Genomic DNA, 10923 nt, shown 5'->3' on the forward strand with positions numbered 1-10923 from the left:
GGGGCTGGTAGTACTATGCTTAAGTTTAAGTCAATAATCACTTTCCTTGTCTCATTTCCATTACATGGTGTCAAAACACAATGGATAGTCTGGACACTATGAATCTTTACCAAGAGATCAATAGAGATACCCTTAATTTTTATCTTCTTGGTAAGGTAGTGAAGATTAAAATTGATACTCATGAGACGATGTTGCAAGCCTTGGCAGGCATGTAAACTTGGGAGTTTTGTTATACTCCATGGGGAATCCATGTATGTAGATCCCCTAAAATCTTGGGTCATAGGAGCCCTTGGTAAGTGCTTGGGGCCATTGATTTATTGCTCTAGGAAATGGGTTCTACCTAGTTGTTTATTTCAAAGCAACATTTTTTTTTTGCATGGGACTAGATGTGATGATTTGTGTGATTTGGGCAATGAGCAATCTTATTTTTAGTCTAGGTGGATGTTGATATGGATCTTGGAGGTTGCTTCCAACCAATGGTGTTGTCATTCTCAAATGCATGTTATCAATGTAAGCAAATTGGTCACTTTGCAAGAGATTTTCTACCTAAAGATGATAGCAAGAGCAAAGGATAAGTAGATGCATAAAAGAATGAGGTGGATGACCCAGGCTCCTCGGCTTCTTTGATAAGGAACACAAAGGGGTATGTAATGTGGTGACTCTAAGAGGAGGGGCCTTAGCTAGGACTCAAACAACTGAGAGGCTAGACTTCCTATGTCAAGAAAAAAAAGGGTATGAATAGAGGGAAGATGTGGAAAAGATGTAGTGCTTTGGGGATTCTAGGAGGAGGGGCCTCAACTGGGACTCAAACCGAGATGCCAAACATCATGTATGAAGAAAAAAAATGGGAGACATTACTTTCCTTGATTAGGGTACTAGAAGTGTCAACGAGACGAAGATAATTTGCTAGAGGTAAACTTTAGTGGAAACATAGGGGGAAGGTGATAGGAATTCATGCTTTGGGTGGCATCAAAGTCAGGTGTAGCCAACCCCACAAAATTGGACTCTATATGATGTAAAGTGTGTGAATCAAGTCTAGACTTCAATTTAGAGCCCTAGAGGGCCAGTTCCTATGAGGTAGCTATGGTGAAACTCATGCAAAAGAAAGTGATAGTTCATATACAAGGGGTATCAGGCTAGACTACAAAAGATCTAAGTTTCGAAAAAGCTTATCATTGATAAAAGGGGTAAAAGGCGAGACTACAAAAGATCTAAGTTCTAGGAAATCTTGTCATCGATAAATATGGAGTAAAATTCCTTTACTTTGAGGACAAGCAAGTGGTGAGATACGTAGAGTTCTTGGAAAAGAGATAGATTAAGAGATCTCATCTATTCTTGGAAAAGAGTAAGATTAAGAGATCTCATCTACTCTAAAGAAGAAGAAATGAATAGGTTAAAGGTTGTATTTTTGGGAAAGTGTGCTTTTGTAAGTTTGATCTTTCTCGATATAAAAATATATTTCCCAAAAAAGGAAGATGTGTCAAAACATTTGCAAGTTTATGTCTATTCCTTGTGCTCTTATAAGTAATTTCTATTATTAGGGCAATGGAGTAGCCCATTGGTTAATTTATCCATGCCTTTCCCAAGGGTGTGAGGTCTACACACCCCAACCCCCCCCGCTCCTACGTCCTTTAGTTAAGTTATTCATGCCTTTCCCAAGGGCATGAGTTCTATACACACACACCCCAACACACCCCTCTCCAGCATAAGTTCTACACACACACACACACACACACACACACACACACACACACACACACACACACACACACACACCCCAGCATCCCCCCTCGCTCTTGCCTCCTTCATAACTAAGCTGTGATGAAAGAAATGAGCCTCTCATTAGAAAAAAGAGTAATCATTATTGCTCTTCAAAGTCACAAATAGTATGTATGTGTTTAAAAAAAAGTCTCACAAATATCAATTTAAGTATGATGTGTACCTTCCTAAAAGTAGTACCAACATGACCAAAATAGACATTTGGATCTCACTCTAGAGATATAAGTAATAAAAGTGGAACATAGCATTTTCCTTATTCATTGTATTAACTTTAAAAATCCATGATACCTCATTCCTTGATAGACCTTTGCAAGTGGTTTTCCTACCATCAATTGGGTGGTGCAATACTACATAAGAAAAAGGCTATCTTCTAGACATACATCTGATGTACATAACTTATGGTGAAAAACAAAGATTAGGTGCCAATAAATAATATATTGACATTGAAGTAAGTTATATAAAGAAATTTAGCTCGAGGCAAGATCTTAAGTCATCATGCGTAACTCTTACAAAGTGCATGTAAAAATTAGGTAAAAGAGGCCAAGATATAAAATTAGATGTTGGACATTGAATGAGGTTGGATGAAATTGGATATTGAATAAGGTTGGATGAAATTGGATGTTGTTGACCGCAAAAGAAAGGTAGAAAATATAATCCTTGACTCTATCCCCTATGCAATAAAGAAACAAACAGAGAAAATATAATGCTTAATCTTAACCCATATATGTAGTAAAGGAAATGAGAGAGAGAAAATATCATGAAGTGAGACAGACAGAGAGAAAGAAAGAGAGAGAGAGGGGTTAGGGCTACGTCGAGATGGCTCAGGGTCGTGTCAGTCTCGACTTCCTTGATGCGAATCTTGGAGGTGAGGAGAGGAATTCCACAGTAATTGGATGCCGTGGTGGAAGCTGCAGAGGTGGTTTTCCAAATGTGGTTACAAAGGGTTCCAAAGACCAGGTTTTTTTGTAGGATGGAAAATGTCGCGCTCGACGAAGTGGTAGAGGCCCCCGCCTAGAGGCCAAAAAAAAATAAAAAAATAAAAAATAAAATTCGTTGAAATTTTAGGGACTCGGTCCTTCACAAAGTCCCGTTGTTTTTACATGAGGTAGCTTGTTCATGTTGTGCCATGGAAGCCTATGGCTAAATAATATCAGGATGCTTTGAGGCAAGCATGCCCAACCTGGGTGGAGCTAGTGGATTTTCTTCTGGAGCTCTTGTCTATAGCTTTGCGTACGATTGGTGAAGTGCTAGTGGAGCCTCGTTCAGCTTCATGAAACAGAAATAGAGCGTGCATGTTGTGGGATATGTGGGCAAAAACCAAGGCCTCGCCAGCTTAAGCTTAATATGGATGGGATGTCTCCCTTGTCCTTTCATCTCAAATGGAGTTCTTTTTTTTGGTCATTGTTTTAAATGTGGCTAGATGGGCCATTTTATTCTGGAATGTTCGATGGAATTAAATGTGCCTCAGTAGAAGGTACATGCGTCTGAGGAGGAGCAGCAAGGATAAAGAGTGCAAATGCATATGATACCTCCTATGCATGAATAACAAAAAAGGGATGTTTTGATGGGATAAGGGAAAACAAGTCATTGAGGATACAGAAGGGGGATCTTGGGTCCAAGTGGTTAAAAAAGGGGCTCATTAGGCCTCTCGGACAATGCAGGTCGTCTCAATAACTCAGGAAGGCACTGTTCAGGGGCCTGTTTCCTCGGTGCAGCACTATGCACGAAAGAATGTTGGGACCGTTGGAGGTGCAGGTTTGGTTGTTAGGGAAAATGCTTAGCGAGGGATTGTGTCTAGGAGTTATGAGCCTCAAGCTCGGTATAATTTGAGGCCTAGGGTCGTCCACGAAGGAGAATCAAGGTAATTTACCCTTGGTGTTTGATTAGTAGGGGCTATGATTACTCTATGAGATAGATAGTACAATGATTTACAGTCCTGATAGAATCCATACTCGGATCAACTATTTCTATTGGATTGTTATATCTCTCATGTACTGTCAAAATTTTGCTCCATTAGTTCCTTGAACCTATATAAGAATTGTAAAGTTTTAGTAAATTTTTAAATAATTAGCATGGTATTATGGTAATTAATTAGAGTACTAACCAAGATAAGGGTTTGCATGTTAGAATTGATAGAATTCATCCTCTCATATTGTTGCTCTAATATTTCTCTTAATTCTTTCTCTCTAGGATGTACAAGGCAAAAACTGATAGATTCATCCTATCATATTGTTGCTCTAATCTTTCTCTTAACTGGACTACTCTCTATACCTCTTCTATGGTCAATTCACGGAGTTGTAAGGTGTTAATATCTATACCTCTTCTATAGTTAATTTAGGGAGTTGTAAACATAAGAGGTATTGACCAACTTTATCATCAATAATTGTTGGAGCCTTGGAGCTCACATGGTGTGGAGGAGTAGGAGACTATGCAAGGTGTGATAGCGACTTAGGAGTGTGTGTGTGTGAGAGTAAAAGCACTAGAATGATTGGCATGAGTACATCTTTGCCTGATATGAAATGAAAGTACAAGGGACCTTTTTATAAGCTATCTTTGGCTAAATTAAAGGCCTAAATGACATGAGAGAATATCTACCTAAAAGGTGCTAACATTACTGCTTAGCTAAAGGCGTAGAGAGTAGGGCTATACAACCGGGTTTACTTTCTTGGTCAGGTTTACTTTCTGGCTATTTAGGAGGAACACATACACACACATAAAGTGCACACTACAAAAACCTAAAAACCCTTTGGAGTTGACGAGGTGTTATGTTTGTAGCCTTTATATTCATGATGATTTGGGCCCATGACTGTACACATTGTGTGGTGGCTGGGTAGTGGCATCTATACACCACTAGTAGGCACAAAAGATGAGAATGTAAGAGGAACAAAACTTAGGGACTCCAGAATCCCAACTCCAAGGGTGCTTCTCAACTGATCTTCAATCCTCAACCCTTTGGCTGACTCCTCCGGACACAAATGGATGCCTCAAAACCCTCCCAACCTCCCTTTTAGGTCCAGCAACCACCTTTGACTGTCCTCTCAGGTCAACATTCATCTCCAGTAGCTTTGACTATTCACCTCAAGGCCTCTCTTGACCACAGTTGACCTCTAGCTGACGAATTTAGCTCCTAGCCGAATCAAAAGTCTCTGATTCTGCCTCTGAAATTCTCTAATAGTCTCCCACACAATAACTTTGAGCACAACAAAAACATCAAGTCAATAGATATCACAAACCAAACACTATGTTTGCTTGAGATATACAAGAATAAACTTCACTCTCTCAACAACCCTAAAGAAGAAAAAGGGGAAAAACAACAAGAGGCTCAAGTAACCCTAGTAGATGGACCAAAGCCTCCGTTCTTCACAGCAACATCTTTAGTCATCACAAATCAGCACTCAACTGTTGCAACTGAACATGAATTGGCCTTCTCTCATAGAGCCATCTAACTAATTTTTTAAGCACAAATCAGCACTCAACTGACACTCTCTAGTTGCAACTGAACATGAATTGGCCTCAGCTAGGTCTCTGATAGAGCCATCTAACTAATTTTTTAAGGATCTCGACGCCATCTCTACTATAGCCTTTCCAATCCTACCTCAATTGCGCGAAACCTCGCTTCTGCAACCTACAAAAAACTGGAAGAACCTCCATCTGCATATGGCCATCTTCATTGTAGCCCTTACAGACTCTTCACTTACTGTCTCCTTCTTCTATTGCCTCCCCTTGTCTCTCTTCATCCCTCCCCCAATATTATGAAAATCCTCCCCTTTTTCTCCTTATGCCTGTCGCTGCCTTAATGCCTTCCAGAAGGTAGTGTGCCTGCTTCCTTGGATAGTCCTTTATGACATTATATACAATATCTACAGCATGATCCATCACATCAGCATCCCCTTGGATCAAATGGGTATAAGGCCATCCTCCACTGCCATTCTACCAACCACTTGGATTTAAAAAAGCATAAATTCTTCAGATAGCAGTAGGGTCTTTGTGCTATTAATTGGCTGCGTCCTCCATGCACATTTAATATCCAGCCTTCTCCCTTCCTGTTTGCTCTTGTCAGTTATGAGCTCACACATCTCAGAACACTCTACAACTCTCTTCTCTTCCATCACACCTGCACACATATTTCTATTCACCACATCATCAAGCCCAACTTCCACAACATCTTGAATAATGCCCTCCAAACCACTCAAATAAAAAACTTGCTGCATCTCTTCATCAAATTACTCATATGTGTCTGCATCTAACAGAATATAGCCAAGATGAGGATTCTCTTTTCCATCTTCAGCTGCGCAAACATACCAAGATTGTCATTATCTTTCTCAATCATCACTACTGCATTTAGCTGCTGAATGGTTTGACTCAATCCTTTCTGCAAGCTCTGCATTGATTCAGCCCTAAACTTTTGATTCACTTCAACAACCAACACACTTTTGAAATCATTCAAAGCCCCATCTAGCAAAGAATCCAAGTCTTCATTTTCATCTACTTGTAAACAAGTGTGCACCTCATCACTATCCAACACACAAGGGGTCTTTGAAACCTCAATACTGAGAGGGATTCAAGACCAACTAGTATTCTAGAGCCTCATCCAGAATCATATTCAATTAAACATCTATCTTGTCCATGTCGCCTGCCAATTCAACATCCTGTGTCTGACTCGGCTACTATAGCAAATACCAACATAGATACATCCAAATGCATGTCCACACCACCCTTAATCTCTAACTCACATGTACCATGGCTTCTAGTGTTTGAGGAAACCTCTGACACATCATCTGGGCTCTTCATCTTTAAGGGCCTTTCTCCCATCTGCCAGCACTCTATAGGCTTCTCTAGCCTCTCACCTGCTATAGTAGATCCCTCACCTATGGCCTTACCGAGACAGTCAGCATCCTCACTTTCTAGCAAGCCATTTAATTTCTGAAAAACACCATCATACTCAAACTATACATCTGGAACAATTGAAAAAACACTCCTCTCTTCCACATCATGAGCAGATTCACACTCTTCACTCTTGTACCTGCACATACACTCTCCTCACTGCCAAACATTCTATCCTCTCTAGAAGACTTCATCCATAAACCATTCTCATTCACCATCTTTTTATTTATTTATTTTGACCTGGACCCCTTCACATGCTTCACATTTAGACTTTGTATTCTAACTAGCTTCTTCCTCTTCAAAATTGCTTGCTCTTGGTAGCATGCATGATGTATTGCCTCTGCATATGTATGGCTTTGTTGATGCAACACTCTATCGTGCAACTTGTCATTCAAACCTTGAACAAAGCTAACCAATTGAAGCATCTCATGCACCTGATCTATCTTATCAAAGAAAGAAACGTAAGCACTCCAAAGCTCCTCAAATCTGATCATAAAGCTGTCCATAGGGTCATCATCTCTCTGGATCAAACCTTCCATATTCAGCCAAGCTACATATTGATCTTCACTGACTTCAAACCTACAGATAAGAGCTTTGAATGGAAGCCTCCAACCACCTCTAATCTCAGCATGCAAGCCTTGCCACCATACAAGACAGCATAGTCCTTCAAACCTTGTGTAAGGAAGAGAGCTTTCCTCCTATCATCTTCCAAACTGCATCAGTTTGTCTACATATTGAACAAATGCATGAACATTCTCATGCCCATCACCATGAAAACACCAATCATTTTCCATGCTTACCATGGCTTGAGTTAGACTTGAGATGGATTGCCTAAATTAGAGCCTTATTTTCCTAAGTGGGGGCACCAAAAAGATTTGTGGTGGCTGGGTAGTGGCCTCTATACACCACCAGCAAGCACACAAGATGAGAATGTAAGATGAACAAAACTTAGGGACTAAAGAATCCCGGCTCCAAGGGCACCTCTCCACTGATCTTCAATCCTCAGCCCTATGGTTGACTCCTCTGGGCACAAACGGATGCCTCAAAACCCTCCCAACAACCTCCCTTTCAGGTCCAATAGCCACATCTGACTGCCCTCTCAGGTTAGCATTCACCTCGAGTAGCTCTGACTATTCACCTCAAGGCCTCTCTTAACCCCACAGTTGACCTCCAATTGACTAATTTAGTCCCAGCTAACTCAAAAGCCTTTGATTCTACCTTGAAAATCTTCGTCTCCCAAGAAGAAAAAGGTCCTCCAGGATCCTCTGTTGTCCTCCAGCATCAACCACATCCTTAAAACCTACCCGGTCACTGTGTTGACCTTCATCTGACCCCTCTTGCCTACTCTATCTAAGACAGACCTGACTGTTCGAATTAGAGTTAACTGACCTCTGTGTCAGAATTCCTCTCCTTTCTGTCCTCTGACTTCCTCACGCCCTCACTATGTTGCAGCTGACCCACATCTACCTCCGAATGGATAGTCCCCTTAAAACCCACTAAACTGAATCAACTGACACCATTTTCCTCTTTTCTATGTTAACTGACATTTCTATACCCTCTAAACATTCAAACTACTTAAAGACTCATCACAAGAGACACTTGGTTGACTCTAGATACACTCAGTTGAATCTGGGTCAATACTTTATCACTATTTCATCAAACTTTTGTCCCAGCTGACAATTCTAACTGTTAGCTCTGACCCCCACAAGAACTTCCCTTTAGCCCAAACACTCCAAACCAAGTAGTCCACACAAAAAACTGACCATACTGAGGTCTAGATGACACTCAGCTGTCTCAGAAACACTTTCAACCCACAACCCTTCTAAATTCTGATTGCTGACAGCCCCCAGACTGTCAGACTAGATTTACAAGCACTTCACACAAACTCAGACAAACAATAGATAGGTCCTAACCTCATCAGCTAACTCATCAGTTGCTGCTGACACAGAACAGATTTGGTATACTATCCTCTAATTCTGACTTAGAATCAGTAATCATCAGACAGACATAGGTCCTAACCTCATCAACTAACTCATCAGTTGCTGCTGACACAGAACAGATTTGGTATACTATCCTCTGATTCTGACTTAGAATCAGTAATCATCAGACAGACATAGGTCCTAACCTCATCAACTAACTCATCAGTTGCTGCTGACACAGAACAGATTTGGTATACTATCCTCTGATTCTGACTTAGAATCAGCAATCATCAGAGACTGGCACACACAGATGATTCATCACCTCAAACTATATCAAATCCACACTTTCAACACAACAAAAACATCAAGATAACAGATATCACAAACCAAGGGCTCTGTCTGCTTGAGATATACAAGAATAAACTTGATTGTCTCAATAGCCCTCAAGCTTGGGCTAGAAGAAAAAGGGAAAAAACAACAAGAAGCTCAAGTAACCCTAGTAGATGGACCACAACCTCTGTTCTTTACAGCAACATCTTTAATCATCACAAATCAGCATTCAGCTCTACTGCTCTTGACACTCTCCAGTTGCAACTGAACATGAATTGCCCTCAGCCACGTCTCTAATAGGGCTACCCTCAAAAAGCTCGCGAGACACACTCCAACTGATTTTTTCTAGATTTTGACGCCATCTCGGCTCTGGCCTTTCCAATTATACCTCAATTGCGCGGAACCTCGCTTCTACAACTTGCAAAAAACTAGAAGAACCTCCGTCTGCATATGGCCATCTTTATTGTAGCCCTTACTCACTCTTCACTTACTGTCTCCTCCTCCTCTTACCTCCCCTTGTCTCTCTTCATCCCACCCCCAATATTATGGAAATCCTCCTGTTTTTCCCCTTAGGCTTGTCGTCGCCATAATTCTTCTAGAAGGTAGTGTGCCCGCTTCCTTGGATCGTCCACATTGTCATTTAGCACACCTGCATTTTACACTTGGTTGCCACACTCATTTTAGCCACCTGGATTCCTTTGCATACCTGCTTATGTACATTCTGTCCATCTGTACATGATGTTTTGGATGGGCCATGGATGCACCACACAACGTGATACAAAAGATCAGTGTGCCAACACTTGAAACTCTTATGTCAGGCCTGGAGCTTGACCACACATGAAATCCCTTAACTCTTAGAACTAGCCTCCTCTTACTCTATACAGAGAGTAGTTGGACATCATAGTGGAAACACACACATGTTAACAAAGAAATACACATTTTGGGTAGACTACTCGGGAAGAGGACCCATTACATAAAAAAAGAGGAAATCACAAGGCATACTCATCCTCATCATCGAGATCGAGTCCTTTGATTGTAGCAAATATGTGGTAGCTTTTGGAACATTTTGAGGATCTTCATCTTCCTTTGCAACTAGGTTGGCATGGTCCTTTTCGTGCTGTGACATCTTCTTAAAACATCTGTCTTCCACGTGACCAAGCTTTTTGCAAAATGTGCATTTTATGGCTTTTCCTTTGCCTTTGCCCTTTCTCGTTGGAAAAGTCAGGAAAGATTTCTCTAAATCAAGCACAACCATTTCTTCTTCCTGAAGTCTCTTGTCTTCATCGATGAGGATAGTGACCATACTTTTGTATGGCATTTCACGGGACGAAGTGAAGTAAGGGTTTCTTTGTACTTCTTGATTTCTTCTAGGCTAGAGAATAGCACATCTTTCTTGTCATCCTCATTGAGATGTGTATTTAATGCACCAAGTTATTACAGGAGAGAGCCAATGTTGCTAAGATGTTCTTGAAGGGTTTGATGTTCTTTCATTTTCAGATTATAGTATTTTTGCTTGAGAAAAACTTTAGAATTATTAATTTTTTTACTAAATCGATTCTCAAGCTTATCGCATACCTCTTTTGTTGTTTTATCCAAATCAAGACGATGGATAAGATTATCTACAAGACCAAGGCCGATGTGAACAAGTGGCTTGTCACATTATGCTTGTTCTAGGACTTTACCAGAGGTGATGATGGTTTGCCTTCAAGTTTTTCTTCATTTCCTTTGACAATTGCCCATACCCCATCTTGCATGAGAAGAAGTCTTATCTTTGTCTGCCAAGTAGGGAAATTTTGTTCTAGAGAACTTTTGTAGAGAAAGAAGTTTTTCCAAAGCTTTGGAAGAATCCATGAGGTAGATTCTGACTTCCTTTCTTTTTTCCGCAATGGCAGATTCTGACCTCCCCCCTTTGTTTTATGGTGGATTCCCCCTGTAGATTCGTTAGTTGATTATGTCTACCGATTTTGACATACCTATTATGTTAGTCGATTTTGTTAGCTAATTCAGATGG

The sequence above is a fragment of the Cibotium barometz genome, chromosome 14 (genome assembly GCF_041138505.1).
Source record: "Cibotium barometz isolate CiBa-2024 chromosome 14, ASM4113850v1, whole genome shotgun sequence".
NCBI lineage: Eukaryota > Viridiplantae > Streptophyta > Polypodiopsida > Cyatheales > Cibotiaceae > Cibotium > Cibotium barometz.